Source organism: Pongo abelii, chromosome 22, assembly GCF_028885655.2.
Source record: "Pongo abelii isolate AG06213 chromosome 22, NHGRI_mPonAbe1-v2.0_pri, whole genome shotgun sequence".
Taxonomy (NCBI): Eukaryota; Metazoa; Chordata; class Mammalia; order Primates; family Hominidae; genus Pongo; species Pongo abelii.
The window spans coordinates 34,683,633-34,703,796 of NC_072007.2; positions in this window are offsets into that span (position 1 = coordinate 34,683,633).

Sequence of the window (20,164 nt, forward strand, 5' to 3'; positions counted from 1 at the left end):
TTCTTATTCCAACTCTTCACCTCCAGTGGCACCAGAACCTTTTTGTTTGAAATATTTGAATTGTAAATGAATTGAAATTTTGGGTTTTTCAGTTTACAGTTGATTCAACTAAATGCCCCCAGATGGGCAACACTGTTTTTTTCTTCCTTATAGCCCCTCATCCAATGCCCCTTTTTAAGCAAAATTGGAAGAGGCAGCAAACCAAGTGCAAATCTAGAAGTATGAACCTACCACAGTTCTCTTCTCAATTCTACAAACCTTGATTTTAATCTAGAATTTTTGTTGGTGAGGCTCCCTTAAATCCACTATTATTTTACAGCTCTATCTTAGACTTTGCTGCCTGGGTAAATCACACTTCCATATGTCCTATGTTGTTTGAGGTAAATCAATATTTGTAAATTACAGTTTAAACTATTTTAAATGACTTATTTTTAATGTGAAAAAATCAAAATAAAATTTGACTGTATAGATTTTCTTTATGTTATGTCATTTTATTTTATTTTATTTCAATGAGATAGGGTCTCACTCTGTTGCCCAGGCTAAGTGCAGTGGCATGATCAGGACTCACTGCAGCCTCGACTTCCTGGGTTCAAGCAATCCTCCCACTTCAGCCTCTTGAGTAGCTGAAACTGCAGGCATCCACTACCATGGATGCCATGGACTTAAAAAAAAATTTTTTTTAATTTTTTTATGGAGACATGACCTTGCTTTGTTGCCCAGGCTGTTTTTACATTATTTAAAACTCAATGTTTTGAATGTCTCTAAGAAAGCCATACATTTTTTGTTAATATATCTATATTACAAAAGATATATGCATGCATACACATACATGCATACACGCATATAATCACAAAAAGATGTGTGTATGTATAGTGTGTATATGTGCGTGTATATATATATAGTATATACACATGCATTAAAATGTATATGTATTTTAATTATACCTCAGAAGAAAAGAAGTAGAGGGAAAATACATATGTATTCATTAAACATGTATACTTAGAATATATTGTGGTCTTGTCTTTATTGCTAGATTAATTTTTATGTATGACTGTGTCTCACTTTCAGTTCTGAAAACCTGGAATTAACTGATTAACAATGCCAATGCAAATATATATTTCTTACTGTATAATTATAGCTTAAAATTAGAAGTCCCATTTGTTATTTTTAAATGCAGAAATTAGAGTGCGCCAGAAAAGTCATTAAATATCAATTCAATTAAAACAGAGATCAGTAAAGAAGAATTTTCTTATATCACAGAAATAAGGCAGTGCTGATAGAAAACACACAGAGAAGAAACTCAAGTAACTCTTAATAAATTAAAACAAACAAAAAAGAATGTAACTCTCCTTTTGATCTTCAGAAAAAGAGACCCTCTTCTGTGGTTGAGGGGAGAGATATATTTTTAACTAAAGTCAATTATAGATAATAATTCATCATCATAATTGAGTTTTTGATGAGAGGCAATGCATTAGTTTTCTATGGCTGCTGTAACTAATTACCACAAACTGGGGACTTAATAGAATAGAAATTTATTCTCTCTAGCTGTGGAGACTAGAAGTCTGAAATCAGTATCACTGGACCAAAACCAAAATGTCAGCAGGGCCATACTGCCTCTAGAGGATCTGGGGGTAAACCCATTTATTGCTTTTTTTTTTTTTTTTTTTTTTTTTAACAAAAGAAAGAGCTTTAATGGATTTACAGTTACACATGGCTGGGGAGGCCTCACGATCATGGAGGAAGGCAAGGAGGAGCAAGTCACATCTTACATGGATGGCAGCAGGCAAAGAGAGAGCTTGCGCAGGGAAACCCCCATTTTTAAAACCATCAGATCTTGTGATTTCTTGCTCTTTTTAGCTTGTAGTGAGTACAGGCATTACACTACTCTGGTATCTATCCCTGTGATCATGTTGCCTTCTCCTCCTCTGTCTATATCAAATCTTCCTCTGCATTTTTCTTATTAGGATAAATGTGATGGTATTTAGGATCCACCTTTATAATCAAGGATAATCTCCCTCATCTCAAAATCTTTAATTTAGTAACATCTGTAAAATCATCTTTTCCATATAAAGTAGCATTCAAAAGTCCTAGAAATTAGAATGTGAATATCTTTTGGGAGGTCATTATTTCAATAATAATAATGGTAAGAATCAATTCTAGAACATATATTGTAAAAAGGGACTATTTTTTCAAAAAACTTTGATTCACAAAGAAAGTGAATCTTCTTCCTTTCCCACATATATAACAAAAAATGGACAATACTGAAATAAATAACAATTTTGTTTAAAAGGCAAACATAAGAACCATTCATGTTTTTCATTTTTTTTTGTAAATTGGAATGTTTAGATGGCAATGTTTATGCCTATTAAGGTGCAATTTGAAGGAGTATATCATGATGCTATGTTGGAGAATTATGGGACTTCTTTAACACAATGTTCCAAAGTGAACATTGCTATTTCTAGTTTCTATATCTTTGCTGTTGTGCTACATAGGCAAGGTTGTTAGTATATATTTTAATATTAATAAACTGCTTAGCTTACATTTGTAATGGGTACAGTGTCAAGCACTGTAGTTCAGAGCACTTAAAATATCACTGATTGATTCACAAATGCTAGCAAATTTCTGTCTTGCATGTAGTGTCTGTGTGTGTGTATAAACAAATCAGATGCCATATTTTTATTATTTTTCTTAAGTTTGGCTAAGAATCTTCCCCCTTTTAAATATTATTCTAATATGAATTGCCTGAGACTTCTCTTAGAGGAAAAAAGTATCATGTTTGTTCACTGCAGAACATTCTGTTTTCACACTTTGAGCTTAAGAAAAAAAGTACTAAAAATAATTTGAAACTACACATTTGACAGGGGACAAATATCCAGAATTTATAAGGAACTCAAACAGTTCAAAAATAAAAACAACAACGAAAACAACACCATTAAAAAGTGGGCAAAGGACCTGAGTAGACATTTTTCAAACAAAGATATACTTCTTAAAAAGACAAAACATAACAGATTTTGGAAAGGAACTCAACAGCAAAATAACAAATAATCCACTTTTTTAAATGGGCAATTGTTCTGAATAGACAGTTCTCAAAAGAAGACATGTAAATGACCAACAAGTATGTGAAAAAATGTTCAACATCATTAACCATCAGGGAAATGCAAATCAAAGCCACAATGAGAGATCATCTCACACCAAATAGAATGGCTATTACCAAAAAGACAAAAAATAACACATGCTGGTGATATGGTTTGGCTGTGTTCCCACTCAAATCTCATCTTGAAATCCCACATGTTTTGAGAGGGACCTGGTGGGAGGTAATTGAATCATAGGGCAGGTCTTTCTCATGCTGTTCTCATAATAATGAATAAGACTCACGAGATCTAATGGTTTTGAAAAACAAGAATCTCCCTGCACAAACTCTCTCTTTGCCTGCTGCCATCCATGTAGGACATGATTTGCTCCTCCTTGCCTTCCACTATGATTGTTAGGCTTCCCCAGCCTCATGGAACTGTAAATTCAATTAAACCTCTTTCTTTTGCAAATTGCCCAGTCTCAAGTATGTCTTTATTAGCAGCGTGAAAGTGAACTAATACAGTAAATTGGTAGCAGCAGAGTGGGGCATTGCTGAAGAGATACCCAAAATGTGGAAGCAACTTTGGAACTGGGTGAGAGGCAGAGGTTGGAACAGTTTGAAGGGCTCAGAAGAAGACAGGAAAATGTGTGAAAGTTCAGAACTTCCAAGAGACTTGAATGGCTTTGAGAAAAATGCTGATAGTGATATGAACAATAAGGTCTAGGCTGAGGTGGTCTCAGATGGAGATGAGGAAATTGTTGGGAACAGGAGCAAAGGTGACCCTTGTGATAATTTAGCAAAGAGACTGATGGCATTTTGCCCTGCCCTTGAGATCTGTAGAACTTTGAACTTGAGAGAGGTGATTTAGGGTATTTGGAAGAAATTTCTAAATGGCAAAGCATTCAAGAGGTGACTTGGGTGCTGTTAAAGGTATTCCATTTTATAAGCAAAGGAGGGCATAAAAGTTTGGAAAATTTGCAGCCTGACAATGTGATAGAAAAGAAAATCCCATTTTCTGAGGAGAAATTCAAGCCAGCTGCAGAAATTTGCATAAGTAATGAGGAGCTGAATGTTAATTCCCAAGACAATGGGGAAAATGTCTCCAGGGTATGACAGAGGCCTTCATGGCAGCCCCTCCCATCACAGGCCCAGAGGCCTAGAAGGAAATAATGGTTTTGTGGGCCAGGCCCAGGTTTCCTGTGCTGTGTGCAGTCTAGGGACTTGGTTTCATGAATCCCAGCTGCCCCAGCTGTGAATAAAAGGGGCCAAGGAAAAGCTAAGGCCATGGCTTCAGTGGGTGCAAGCCCCAGTCTTTGGCAGCTTTCATGTGGTGTTTAGCCTGAGAGTACATAGAAGTAAAGAACTGAGGTTTGGGAACCTCCGCCTAGATTTCAGTGTATGTATGGAAATGCCCGGACGTCTAGCCAGAAGTTTGCTGAAGGAGAGGAGCTCTCATGGAGAACCTCTGCTAGGGCAGTGCGGTAGGGTAATGTGGCGTCAGAGCCTCCACGCAGAGTCCCTACTGGGGCACGGCTTAGTGGAGCTGTAAGAAGAGGGCCACCATCCTCCAGATCTCAGAACGGTAGATCCACTGACAGCTTTCACAGTGTACCTGGAAAAGCTGCAGACACTCAATGCCAGCCAATGAAGGCAACCGGGAGGGAGGATATACCCTGCAGAGCCATAGGGGCAGAGCTTCCCAAGACCATGGGAACCCACCTCTTGCATCAGCATGACCTGGATGTGAGACATGGAATCAAAGGAGATCATTTTGGAGCTTTAATACTTGACTGCCCTCTTGGATTTCAGACTTGCATGGGGCCAATTTCTCCCATTTGGCATGTCTGTATTTACCTCATGCCTGTACCCCCATTAGTATCTGGGAAGTAACTAACTTGCTTTTGATTTTACAGGCTTATAGGTGGAAAAGATTTGCCTTGTCTCAGATGAGACTTTGGACAGTAGACTTTTGAGTTAATGCTGAAATGAGGTAAGCCTTTAGGGAACCCTTGGGAAGGCATGATTGGTTTTGAAATTTGAGGACATGAGATTTGAGAGGGGCCTGGGGCAGAATCATATGGTTTGGCTATGTCCCACCCAAATCTCATCTTGAATCCCACGTGTTGTGGGAGAGATCAGATTGGAGGTAAATGTATTATGGGGGCAGTTCTTTCCCATGCTGTTCTTGTGATAGTGAATAAGTCTCACAAGATCTGACGGTTTTGAAATACAGGAGTCTCCCTGCACATGCTCTCTCTTTGCCTGCAGCCATCCATTTAAGACGTGACTTGCTCCTCCTTGCCTTCCACCACGATTGTGAGGCTTCCCCAGCCACATGGAACTGTAAATCCAATTAAACCTCTTTGCTTTTTAAATTGCCCAGTCTCAGGTATATCTTCAACAGCAGCATGAAAATGGACTAATACAGCTGGCAAGGATGTAGAGAAAAGGGAACCCTTATATACTTGTTGATGGAAATGTAAATTAGTACAACTATCAATAGTATGAAAATCAGTATGGAGATGCCTCAAAAAGCTAAAAATAGAACTACTATATGATCTAACAATCCCACTACTGGGTATATATCCAAATGAATGGAAATCAATATGTTGAGGAGATATCTGCACTGTCACATGAATTACAGCAATATTCACAGTAACCAATACATGGAATCAGCCTAAGTGCCTGTCGACAAGTGAATAGATAAATAAAACTGTGCGTGTGTGTGTGTGTGTGTGTGTGTTTATATGAATACTATTCAACTCTAAAAAATAAATCATGTTTTTTGCGGCAACATAAATATAGCTGGAGTTTATCATATTAAGTGAAACAACTCAGAAACAGAAAAACAAATACTACATGTCCTCACTTATAAATGGGAGCTAAATAATATGTTTACATGGACATAGAGTCTGGAATAATAAACAATGGAGACTCAAAAGGGTGGAAGTGTGAGAGGGAAGTGGATAATAATAAATTACTTAATGGGTACAATGTTTATTACAGATATACTGAAAGCCCAGATTTTGCCGCTATCAAACATATCTATGTCACAAAATTACAGTTGTACCCCTTGACTTTATAGAAATAATAATAAAAAAAAACCCTGAGGTAATGGTGCATTTGAATTGGAACGTTTACTGCAGTCAGTATAATTTCCAAAGATGAAAAGGTTAATGGAGTGTGTTTCTTCATTGTAGTGCAGTAGTTCTGTTCTTTTTTTTTTAATTGAAACACCTATAATCTTTCTCTATTTTGACCTACAAAAGTACATTTAAAAGAAAAATGTAATCATTTCATTATAAATATCATTATAAATCTATGTTAGAATATACAAATCACAAATCTTAGAATATATAATGTTGAGTTTCTGTCTCATAATGTAAACATAATATAATGTTCAACATTGTTCTTATTTTCTAAGTGAAACATTGTCATGACTTCAATCTAAATATATTTAATGAGATACCACAAACAATGTATTTTGACAAGTGGTACTTAGTCTATTCCATTATAGCCATGAACATAAAAGGAAGAATTTTAAATCTAGCTTCCCTCTAGATTGAGTTGGAAAAGTGATTCCAAATCATGTCAATGGCCACTTATTAACCCAAATGCATGTTAAAAAATCAGATGACCAGAAAACAGAGTGTTAATATTTGCCAACTGAATCTTGCCAGGGCAGTTTATAAAAAGCTTATTCTATTCTGCCTAATGTAGCTATTAGTAATGTAGAACTGAAAAAGAAACTAATTAGAGGAAATAGCAAAATATCAACTTCTTATATACATCGTTTAAGAGTTAAATACTACTTTATGATTTCAACATTTTAAAGCCATTTGTAATTTTCTAATTGAAAAACTAATATAACTTCATTATTTATAATTTTTATTCAACAAAATTTATGATACATCTTCTGCATACCAGGTACTGTCATAGGCCCTTAATATGTCATGAACATAAATATTCATTTTCCTGAAAATTTCTTAACTTACATTTGTTATACTCTACTAAGTGAAATAGAGAATAAATGTAATAAACAAATAAAATATATAACAGGCTAGGTAGTGGTAATTTTAATTCAGTTTAATCAATTCAGTTGGATCCACAAACAATTTTTTTGGCATTCTTGTCAGGAAGCACATTCACTAATTTAGGCAGAGGAAAAATACAGTCTTCAAACAATTTTAAATATTTTTATTTGATCTTATGGGACAAAAAGCATGGCAATCCTAAGATTTTGCATTACCTTCTCCAATGCAAAAAAAAAAAAAAAACCCACTCTTTTTCTTATGATAATGTATAAAATACATAAAATATAATTCAATTATTTTGCTGGACTTACTATTTAATATGAGAAAATGCACTGTGTGCAATGTTGAAATAAGGTTACCACGGCAACCATGTGCTTTGTGAAATACAAAAATTATTTCTGTTGTAAAATTCCGTAAAACCTAGACCTTAATTAGAGGCTTCCCAAGAATTTCTATGTTGTGCAACTTCTTATTTTTAAATTTATTTTTTATTATAATGACTATATACATTAAATTAGTGCCATCTCTTCAGCGTTTACAGCATTTATAACATATTTATTCTCTAAGGAAGAGGCCAAGGCACCAGAAGAAGTAAACACATTAGAAACAATAAGTTAAAAAAAAAAGAAATTGTTCCTTTATACACGAATTGCTTTTACAATAATTTTTTCTATATATTTTTAGATTTTTTTCTAGCACATCCATAGACAATAATAAAAAAATTAGTCATCTCAAACAACATGCCTAATATTAACTTAAGTAATAATATAATTCACTTTTTAAAAATTTAATGGAGTTAAGTAATATAGCTGTGATGTAAGTCACATGAATTTATTTTACAAAGTTTTATAATCTCACTTAAAGAGGAGGCTGTCACTTGTTAATAATTTGTAAAAATGAACTATTAAGGTTCTTATGACAGTACTTAAAGATAATATTTTTCTCCTTAAACTATAGAAAGACTGTCTTATTGAATAAAATAATCCAAATCTGAAGACGTCCATGTATTTTCAAAACATACTTTCTTGAAAACCTCCATTACATTTCCTACAATGTGACAATTTTCTTGAAAAGGGGTGTGTTCTCTCATTTTTATGATTCTAACTCCTTAAGGGGAATAGTTTTCAGAATTTTCTTCGCATTGTTAATAATTGTATGTATATAATTTTAAATACAAGATCAGTTTCTCTCACTACTTTGACCACAGTGGTGACTAGAAAATAATGTAAATAGATAATTATTGTAATTTGGCAAGGGTATGCTTAACATATTCCTAGATAATTTCATGCATATTTTATTAGTAAAGTAACTTGATAATATCTTTACATTTATCATGTTTTTTTTTTTTTGTTTTTGAGACAGAGTCTTGTTCTGTGGCCCAGGCTGGAGTGCAGTGGCACCATCTCTGCTCACTGCAAGCTCCGCCTCCTGGCTTCATGCCATTCTCCTGCCTCAGCCTCCCCAGTAGCTGGGACTACAGGCGCCCGCCACCACGCCCAGCTAATTTTTGTACTTTTAGTAGAGACGGGGTTTCGCCATGTTGACCAGGATAGTCTCGATCTCTTGACCTTGTTATCTGCCTACCCCGGCCTTCCAACGTGCTGTGATTACAGGCGTGAGCCACCGCGCCAGGCCCCAAATAAGCAGTTTTAGCTTTATGGATTTCAGAAGTTGTTGTTAGATACAAAAAGTGATTAGTACAGCATGACTATAATTTTATTATTATTATTATTATTATTTTGAACACAATAGCTCTAAAATTCTCAAAATTTTAAAGCATGTCTTGTTGCTTAAGGGCACATGACATGGACTATATTCCTAGATGCATTTAGGGCATTTATACACAATTTTCAGGGCGACAAATACCCTCTCCTTAAATGCTTTCTGGAATCCTCTGTCCCAATAAAATGAATAGTCAACTTTTAAAAGAAGTAACAATTTATTTTATAAATTGAGACTTCCTGTGAGTCAAGTTATTTTGAATTAAATTAGAATTTAAGTGCACAGTCTTAAAAATACTAATGTACAGTTTTTAGAAGCTCTCTTATGAAACTTTTCTGTGAAGTTAAAAGAAAATATTTTCTGTGGCATCAAAAGGTATTAGAAACCATTTGATTTCTTTTGTATTTTCATTTATTTTGTGCATATATTTTTGTTCTGCTTTTAATGTACCATGATAATCTAACATACAAAATACTCATATCCTTAGAGAGAATTTAATAGTAACAACTGTGTATTTTGCTAAAATTTAAAAAAATATACAGGCCAACAAGAGCCCAATCTGATCATGTTATTTTATGAATAATTCATAAAGGTGGCACCTTGAGAGGTGTACTTTTTTGAAATGACAGGTATTGTTATCCTCCAAAGTGGTTCATGAATGTAATCAAGGATTCAGTTACTTAAGAAGCCTTTTAGAATTTACTAAAATAACAGAAATCTGCCTTATACCTCTAAATTCATGGAAAGTTTCTTTTTATTTATTCTAGTTTTCTTGTTTTTATTGTAAGTTTATAGCTACAATTTTTCTAAATGTCACACTGATATTATCTGTCTCTCTCTGGAAGAAACCCCAGGCTCCATGAAAAAGTGCTCTGTCGATTTCTGTCATCATTGTACTCAGATGACTAACGCAATGCCAGGCAAATAGGAATAAGCAATAAATATTGTTGAGTGAATGGTTGAGTGTTCTCATTACTGCAAACAAATTAAGTTGATTTTTCACAGAATTCTTCAGGTATGCAAATCGTTCTATTTTAAGGTCAGAAACCAAGCAGAAAAAAAAAATCTAATAAAATCTTAGTTATATTTCTTATTAAGGTATAAAACTCAGAAATGTGTTTTCAATTCTACACGGTTACTTCATTTTAGAATTTATTGTGATTCAAAATTTTAGCATTTGCACATTTGTACAATATTGCCTCCTGCATAATCACTGTAAATGCATTTAATTACATTCAAATCACAACATTAAAAAGTATTATAAGTGTACAGTAGTATGTTAGAGAAAAAACATAATGAACTGACTGGAAATTGTTAGGAACAATGTAGATTACATTTTAATTAATCTATTATTAAAATTTGTTTTCTCTCACCACGTATTGTGAAACACTGCTATGTATTTACTTCATATTGGAATCACAATTTGCTCATGATTTCAAATTTATTATTACATGTGTTACATGAGAATATTTAAACGGTGCAATCTACCTTAATTATTTATTGTCCTATATGCATATTGCAGAAGATCCAAAAATAATTCATTTTTTACATATGTAAAACAATCTCTAAGTTAGATAAACAGCATAGCCATCCTGGGTAGCTTGAGGAGTGATAAAAATAAAACAATCACCTACCATCAGCAACAATAAAAGCTTATTTGTTCTTAAAGTAAATTCCAGTTTAGATAAAATAACTTAAGGTGTAGTGTCACATGGGCTATGAACAATCCTGCTTTTGAAATTACTGCTCTTTCATAAAACTGAATCTGTATGCAAGTGAGGACTGTTATAACAGCTTAAGTAATGGACTCATTTAGTGATGAAATGTTTCTGTAGTTCAAATATTTAGTATTTTACGCAGTATCTGTTTTGTTACATGAATGTTCTCCAGTCATTAATGTATGTACTGGACATAAACATTTTTTTCTGGGGATTGTATTACTTGATTGTTATTAAGGTCTTCAGTTAATATGTGCCCTGTGAATTTGTTAATATTATCCCAAGCCATAGAGCAAGTCAGCCAAGCCAAATCCTAAGCAGGATACTAAATCTTTCACATGTTTAACCCTCATTTTCAGTCATATTCCTATTTAATATTCAATATTCATTCTGGTACACTCATTATATGTCACAAATTACTCCATGTCTCTCCATATCAACTGTGACTGTCTTTGTTAAATTTCTCATTGTTTAAACTAGATCATTCAATAATCTGATAGAGTCATACCTTACTTTATTGTGCTTTGCTTGATGTGCTTCACAGATACCATGTTTTTTTTTTACAAATTGAAGGTTTGTGGCAACTCTGTGTCAAGCAAGTCTATGGGTACCAATTAGTTCAATAGCATGTGCTCACATCATGGCTTTTGTGAAATTTTGGTAATTCTCACAATAATTTAAACTTTTTAATTATTATTACATCTATTCTGGTAATATGTGATCAATGATCTTTGATGCTACAATTGTAATTGCTTTGGGGCAACATGAACTGTGCCTATAAAAGACAGCAAACATAATTTATAAATGTGTATGTGTTCTGACTGCTCCACTGACCAGCCGTTCCCCAATCTCTCTCCCTTTCATCGGGCCTCTCTGTTCCCTGAGACACAACAATATTGAAACTAGACCAATTAGGCCAGGCGCGGTGGCTCACACCTGTAATCCCAGCACTTTGGAAGGCCGAGGTGGGTGGATCACGAGGTCAGGGGTTCAAGACCAGCCTGGCCAACATGGTGAAACCCCGTCTCTACTAAAGATATAGAACTTAGCTGGGCGTGGTGGTGGGTGCCTGTAATCCCAGCTACTCAGGAGGCTGAGGCAGGAGAATTGCTTGAACCCGGGAGGCAGAGGTTGCAGTAAGCTGAGATCACGCCACTGCACTCCAGCCTGGGCGACAGAGCGAGACTCCATCTCAAAAAAAAATAAAAAAAAGAAACTAGATCAATTAACAACCTTACAATGGCCTCTAAGTGATCAAGTGAAAGAAAGACTGGTATGTCTCTCACTTTAAATTAAAAGCTAAAAATGATTACGTGTAAAGAGGACGACACATTGAAAGTTAAGATCAATGAGTGCTAGACCTCTTTGGCCAGTTAGCAAAGTTGTCAGTGTAAAGGAAAAGTTATTGAAGGAAATTAAAAGTGGTACTCCAGTAAACACATGAATAATATCAGCTTTGTTGCTAATATGGAGAAAGTTTGAGTGGTCTGGATAGATGATCAAACCACCATAACATTCCCTTATGCCAAAGCTAATCCAGAGCAAGGCCCTAACCCTCTTTAATTCTATGAAGGCTGAGAGATGGAAGGGAGCTTCAGCAGAAAAGTTTGTAGCTACACGAGATTGGTTAATTAGATTTAAAAAAAAATGTAAATTCTTTATGCAATCTCCATAACATAAAAGTACTAGGTGAACTAGCATAGCAAGGGTTAATGTAGAAGCTCAGCACATTATCCAAAAGATCTAGCTAAGATTGTTGATGAAGGGGGCTACAGTAAACAATAGATTTTCAATGTGAATGAAACATTCTTCTATCAGAAGAAGATGCCATCTAGTACTGTCATAGCTAGAGCAAAGTCAATGCCTGGCTTCTAAACTTCAAAGGACAGGCTAACTTTCTAGTTAGGAGCTAATACAGCTGATTAAGTTGAACCCAATGCTTATTTATCATTCTGAAAATCCTAAGGCCTTTAAGAATTATTCTAAATCTGCTCTGCCTGTGCTATACAAATGGAACAACAAAGCCTGGGTGACAGTACTCCTCTTTACAGCAATGGTTTACTGAATATTTTAAGTCCACTGTTGAGATTTGCTGCTCAGAAATAAACAATTCCTTTCAAAATATTGCTGCTTATTCATAATGCACCTATTCACTAAAGAGATACCAGGAGTTTAAGGTTGTTTTCATTTCTGCTAATACAACATCCATTTTGTAGCGCATTGATCAAAGAGTAATTTCAAATTTCAAGTCTTATTATTTGAGAAATACATTTTATGAGTCTATAAGTGGCATAGGCAGTGATTCCTCTGACATATGTTGGCACAGTATGTTGGGAAGCTTTTGAAAGGAATTCATCATACTAAATGGCTTTAAGAACATTTGTGATTCATGGAAAGAGGTCAAAATATCAACATTAACAGGAGTTAGAACAAGTTTGATTGCAACATTCACACATGACTTTGTGGGGTTCACAACTTCAAAGGAGAAAGTAACTGCAGATTTGGTGAAAACAGCAAAACAACTAGAATTCAAAGTGGAGCACGAAGATGTAACTGAATTGCTACAATCTCATGATAAAACTTGTACAGATGAGGAGTTATTTATTACTCTGGGTAAAATATTATCAAAAAGCATTGCATGCTACAGAGAACTTTTTTTTATAAAAGGAAGTGTCAATTAATGTGGCAAACTTAATCGTCTTGTTTTAAGAAATTGCTACAACTACCCCAATCTTCAGCAACCACCATCCCCATCAGTCAGCAGCCATCATCACTGAGGCAAGACTCTCCACCAGCCAAATTGTTAAGACTATCTGAAGGGTCAAATTATTGTTAGCATTTTTTGGTAATACATTATTTTTCTTCAAGCTATATACATTATTTTTGCAGACATAATACTATTGCACACATAATAGATTATAGTATAGTGTAAATATAACTTTAATATGCACTGGGAAACCAAAAATTTGTGTTACTCTGTTGCAATATTTACTTTGTTGAAGTGGTGTGGAACAGAACCTGCACTATCTTCTGGGTATGCTTGTAATTGATTCTTCAACCTGAAGTTTGTCCTAATTCCGTTCTATACTCCTCCATGCTTTCAAATTTACGTACACATACTGAAGTGCACAATTATGATCTGAAGAGAAGAAGCACATTTAAAATCATCATCACAACAATAACAGTTGACAACCGGGCAAGACTGAGATCACTGAAATCAGGGAGTTTATTGCAAAGAGGATCAAGCCAATTATAAAGCAAGTTTAGAAAGAGGAGATTGTTTTGAGTGTGTGTATGGAGACTAAGAATTGCCTCCTAGAGGAGTGAAATAGAAAAATAAACCAGGCTTGGTGGCTCACTCCTGTAATCCCAGAACTTTGGGAGGTGGAGGTGGGAGGATCACTTGAGATAAGGAGTTCAAGACTAGCCTGGACCACATAGTGAGACCCAATATCTACCAAAAACAAATGAACAAACAAACAAACAAATAAGCATGATGTAATGGCATGTGCATGCACTTGTAGTCCCAGCTATTGGGGAGGCTGAAGTGGGAGAATCGCTTGGGTTTGAGGCTACAGTGAGCTATGATCACCACTGTACTCCAGCTTTGGTGACAGAGTGAGATTATTTCTTAAAAAAGAAAGTGAAAAATAATTCAATTTCCCAGGAAACGACATGGATTTTTTTTAAGAAAGCGGAAGTCAGTACAACTATTGTCATACTTTAATTTTACCACTTGCTAGCAAGTATTATCTCAGGTGAGTTAATTGCCTTATTTATTTAGCAAATATTATTGAATTTCTACTATTTATCAGAGTCCAGGCCCTGGTCTAAGATCTGGAGATTCAAAGATAGATTTCTTTAGTTTGGAGTATTTTTCTCACTTAAAATGTTTAGTTTGATTATTTCAATTAATGAAATATCAAATACTATATACTTCCCTCAAATATAATGAGGTCAAGTCATATATGTGTATACATCTATATCTATCTATCTATACACACACGTATATATGAATTTTTAAAATTTTCATTATACAAAAGTTGTTTTCTCTTTTTGAGTTGTTCTTTCTCTCATGTGGCCAGACTATAAGGTTGAATGAGGCAATGAAAACCTGTGTGCTTGAAGGATAATGGTAAGAAATCACTGTTCTTATCCCTGGCTTTTGGGGGATATGTTGGTATGTTTCATATCTCATGAGATTGAACTGGCATAATCAACTTTAATTTTCAACTCTTTGTCAGGTATCCCAGGTCTTGTAAAAGGCATCAGTACCTAAGAAAACCGGAGGGAAAGACGCGTGGAAATAAATGCCTTGCACAGCTCTAATCTTGCTTCCCAGGTGAAAGTGTGGAGGGGGAGAATGATTAAAGTGCCTAGGAATCTTTTAAATATCAGTTTGTTTACCCAAATTAGAAAAATGATAAATAGATTATTGAGACTAGTGTTTTGATCTGAAAATAAACACACATCTTCTTGGAATATACCTTTTTCTACAGATTAGTTAACTATTCAATCTGAGGTTACAGATTTTGTGAATATGAAGTATGGTGAAAGAAAAGAAACAAACCAGAGCTTCAATCTAATTGGTTATGGTTAAAATGTATGCAAATTTGATTTTTACTTTTGTTTAGGTGTTTTCTTTCAGTTCTTTGTAATGTGTGATACAAACCTAAAAGTAATCTTTGCAATCTCCCCATAGTGCCTCAAGCCTTCCCAATCAGCAGATGATCTTGTCTTCCATGTCAGATATTGTTGCAAACTTCTTAAAAAACTTTGGGATCACACGGGCCTGAATTAAAACTCCCATCTTCGGCATTGTAATATAAGATCTAGGGCAAGTTATTTAAACCATGTGTAGCTTAATTTCCTTGTTCTCTTAACCCAAGCATAGAAAGTTCTAAAAATTATTATTTGTTTTTCCATTTCTATATTTATATATATCTTTACCTTTTCTTTTAATTATAGAAAGTGGGGTAAGGAACTATATTTATTCTCTCTTAAGACCTCCCTTTGTGCTCTTGATTTCTTCCTTTGCTGCTTTGTAAGAAATGTTGTTTTCTATTATATTTTTGTTTTCTTTTTTAAAATTTCTTCATTCTCTCTTGCCATTTGAAACTGCTTCTTAGTCTACAATATGGTCAGGCATCCTTCCTTATTTTCTATTGATTTATCTCCTCACTATACTATAGCCAATCTCTTTATTGCAAAAATGATAAAATATTAATATAGTCCTACCATCTCTATATTCTCACTCGTTAGTGTACTTTATCATAATTTCTGCCTAATACATCTTTTCTAGAAACTGTCTTGCTCAGTTCACCAATGGAAACAATATAAAAACATAATGATTTTATTTTTCTTTATTTACATTTACCACTGATTATAAGTTAAGCATCTTGTTCTTAAAATTTTCTTCTTCTGTGTCCAAGACTTTGATTAGTTCTGCCTTATATTTTACATTTTCTAAATTAATTTACCCTAGTGTCAATACGTTTTATAGTCCAAATGCATCAACATATTAGTTTCTCTAAATTATAATCTTCAGTTTCTTTAACTATTTCAAGCATTTTCTCTCACATAGAATCTGACCTCATGGTTTTAAATATTATTCAGGAAGACTGTTACATAAATATCTCAGTTTAACTCTTTTCTCCATATTAGGTGATCTACTTATCTATTGATAATTTTTTTCCATGATCCATAGGTGCTTTAAATTTACCTTTGGAGTTTCTATCTCGAATATCGATATGAAATAGCTGTTATGATAGTAACATAGATATGGCTGTGATAGAATAGCTGTCCCCAGAGATGTCTGTATACTAATTCACAAAAGCTATGAATATGTGGCCTCATGTGGAAAAAAAATTGTATACAGGTGTGATTAAGTTAAGGGAAATTATCCTGAATTATACCAGCAGGCCCTGCGATCACAAGCATCCTTAAGAAGTGAAGGCAGGAGTGTCAGAGTCAGACGAGATCTGATGATGAAAGCAGAGGTCAGATTAAGGCCAGCAAGGAGTGATATGGCGAGAAATGCAGATGATATATACACACTGCAAAAGGCAAAAATTTCGCAAAAGCAAAATGATGACATATAGAAGCTGCAAAAGGCAAATATTTTGCAAAGGCAAAAATTTCCAGAAGAAACACAGCATTTGCAACGCCTTGATTTTAGAACTGCTGATCCCTGAAACACTGAGATAATGAATTTCTATTGTTTCAAGTCACTGCATTTACGACAATTAGCAATAAGAAACTGGTTTTGATACTGAAAGTGGTGTGCTGATATAAGAAATGTATACTTAGTATATGATTTGCATATTATAATCAATATAATAAAAATGTGGAGGTAATTGTGGACTTGGGCAGTGGGCAGAGGCTGGAAAATCTTGAGAAACATGATGGTAAAAGCCTAGATTGCCTTAAACAGATTATTTGTAGAAATGGTTCACAAATCTGCTGGAGTGCTCAATGTGAGAAGCATAGTAAAGATAAATACATAAGTAAATAAATAAGGGTGTATGTGTGTGTGTGTGTAGATTATAAACTGACTGTAGAAATATGAACATAAAAGTAACCACTGGTGAGGGCTAGAGGAAATGACGACCATGGTAATGGAAATTAGATGAAAGGAAATCTTTGCTATACAGTTGCAGAAACTTTGGAGAATTGGGTCTTACAGCTATGCGGAAAGCAGAAATTTTTCACAGTGAACTTGTATATTTAGCTAAAGAGATTTCCAAGAAAAGTGCTGAATGTGTAGACTGGTTTATTCCTGCTGCTTCTGTGAGAATGTGAAAGGACAGAGGTCGTTTGAGGAAAGAACTGAAAAGAAAAAAAGAAATAGAGGCTTGATAACTTGGGTAATTTTCACATTGCCAAAGTCACTGCAATTAGAAAACTTACTGTCAAAAAAGTCGGCTGTGAAGAGAAAGCCAGGGTGCGGCTCTACAACCTTTTGCTAATGTGTGGAAAGAATCAAAAGGCCAGAATATTCCACCACACAGAGTGTTCTCTGAAGAAATTAGACATGTGACTTACAGATCCCTCAGCCACTAAGCAGAGCCAAGAACAGAGATGATCTTACGCAGAAATATCTGTAGTGGAGCCTATTGTCCAGTGGAATGAATCCCCAAAACACTTATTGGAAAAACACATGGTTCTTAAGGCTGTTGCATTAGCAGAAACATTGCCAGCTTAAGCTAAAAGGAACAGAAAGAAGAAACAATGAAAGAAGGCTGTTGAACTCTCAAAGTTCTGTAGACAGGAAATAGGTAGGTAAAATTATTTAACTGTGAACACATACTAACTTTCATTAAAAGGAAGGATGACTCACAGGATGGAGCAACAGACCCAAAAGCTCAGAGAAATAGCTGAGACTTAAAGAGGATTATTTGTAGACCATGGAAACTAATGAAGTTTTCCCTGCTGGATTTTGAAATTGCATAAGAACTATGATTCCCTTTTTTTCTCTATTTTCTTCTTTTTTGAAAAGAGAATGTCTATAACTGTATCCTGTGCTAGCCCAAGCACTGGATTCTGGAAGGCAACTTGCTTTCTAATTTTATAGATCCACAAGAAAAGAGAAATTTTGTTCCAAGATGGATCATATCCAACGTCTCACATATTTCATATTTAGATAATTTACATGATGAAATTTGAAACTTTTGAGTGGGTGAGATCTAGATGAAATTTTGCACCTTTAGTTGATGTTGTAATAGGTTGAGACTTTTGAATATGTTTGGATAGGTAAATATAGTTTCCATGTGGGATGAATGTGAATGTTTGGAGGTCAGAAGGCTATGTGTGAAAGAAAAGTGCCCCTTGTGCCCCAAAAGATCTCCCTGTTGTAACCCTTGACATTTTTTAATACGTTAACTTATACATGGCAAAATGGACTTTGCAGATATGAGTAAGAAAGTATCTTGATATGGGAAGATTATCCTGGATTATCTGGGTGTGCACAGTATAATAGAAAACCTAGTGTAAACAAAAGAGGGTGGCAGAAGGATGAGAGTCAATAGGAGATGTGAAGATGGAAGCAGAGATCAGAATGATGAGAGAAAGAATACAGGAGGCTAGGAATGCAAGTGACTTTTAAAATCTAGAAAAAGCAAGTACATTAATTATTCCCTACATATTGTAGAAGGAATAAAGCTTTGCTTACTCATTTTAAACTTCTAACCTTCAGAACTGTAAGATGATAAATATTAATATGTTTAGTTTCACTATAAAGAGTTTATAATTTGCTATAGCTGCAATAGGACACTAATACAACTTACACTTCATTACTTATACCACATGGCTTTGATGATCACCTGTCAATCAAAAGACTACATTAGCTAAAGCATTTGTCTGAATTTGCTCACCTATACCCCAAGTGTAAAGACAGGTCTTACCTCCTCAGCATACATTTAAATTTATAAGGCCAACCCAGAACCTACCCATGAGAGAGAGCAAAAGTTAATAAGATCAGTAGCAATTACCATACATTTTATTAAGAAATTTCTATGAAGTTGAAATCATTAATTCCATTAAGTGGAAATTATTCTAAAAGAAATTGAGTCAAGGATTGTCTTCCTTACCCATGTTGCAGAAAATAGATGATCATAAAGATGTCCATTTTACAAATTACTTATGTATACTTATACATATGTAAGTAATATACAAGTATTTTATTATACATAAGTAACATATACAGAACATTTATCATAAAAGTATATTTTATAACATAGTATAAAAGTATAATATTTTGTAGCATATTACAAAAATAATTTATACAGTATATAAGTAACATATATAACACATACATTACATAAGTAACATATATAACATCATGAAACTATATTTTATAACAGCATTTATTATATGTTATAACATTATTATATATGTCAACATTTATTATACATGTTAAGACATATATAACATTTATTATATATTATAACATATTTAACACATATATGTTATAACTAACATATATAATGTTTATTAAATATGTTATAGCAACATATAACATTTATTATATATGTTATAATTAACCTATATAACATTTATTATACATGTTATAACTAACATATATAACACATGTAACACTTATTATATATGTTATAACATATATAACACTTATTATATGTGTTATAACATGTATAACACTTATATGTGTTATAACATGTATAATAACACATATATGTTATATAATGTATATATTACATTTATAATATGTATATAACTTTTAATATGTATATAACTTAATATAAAATATGCATATAACTTAATGTTTAAGTATTTTATTTTGGGGATGCTAATATAAATAAATTTTTCTCCATTTATAAGTTTTGATGAGAATGATGGGGATAATGAAACCAACATCTTCTGTGAAAGTTTCTTTGATTAATATCCCTTTGGAATAAGAAAAAATTAATTCATATTGGAATTTCTCAGTTATTTTTAATCTATTACATCTTCATATAATATGTAATTTAATTTGAAAAATCAGTCCCAAAGGTTTTGGAGTCAATCAGGCACATACTGAGCATCCAAATTCTTAAAAGAAAAAAAATTGTTTCATATTTGGCTGTTTGTTTAATCAGGGGATTAAGAATGTCTATCAAAAC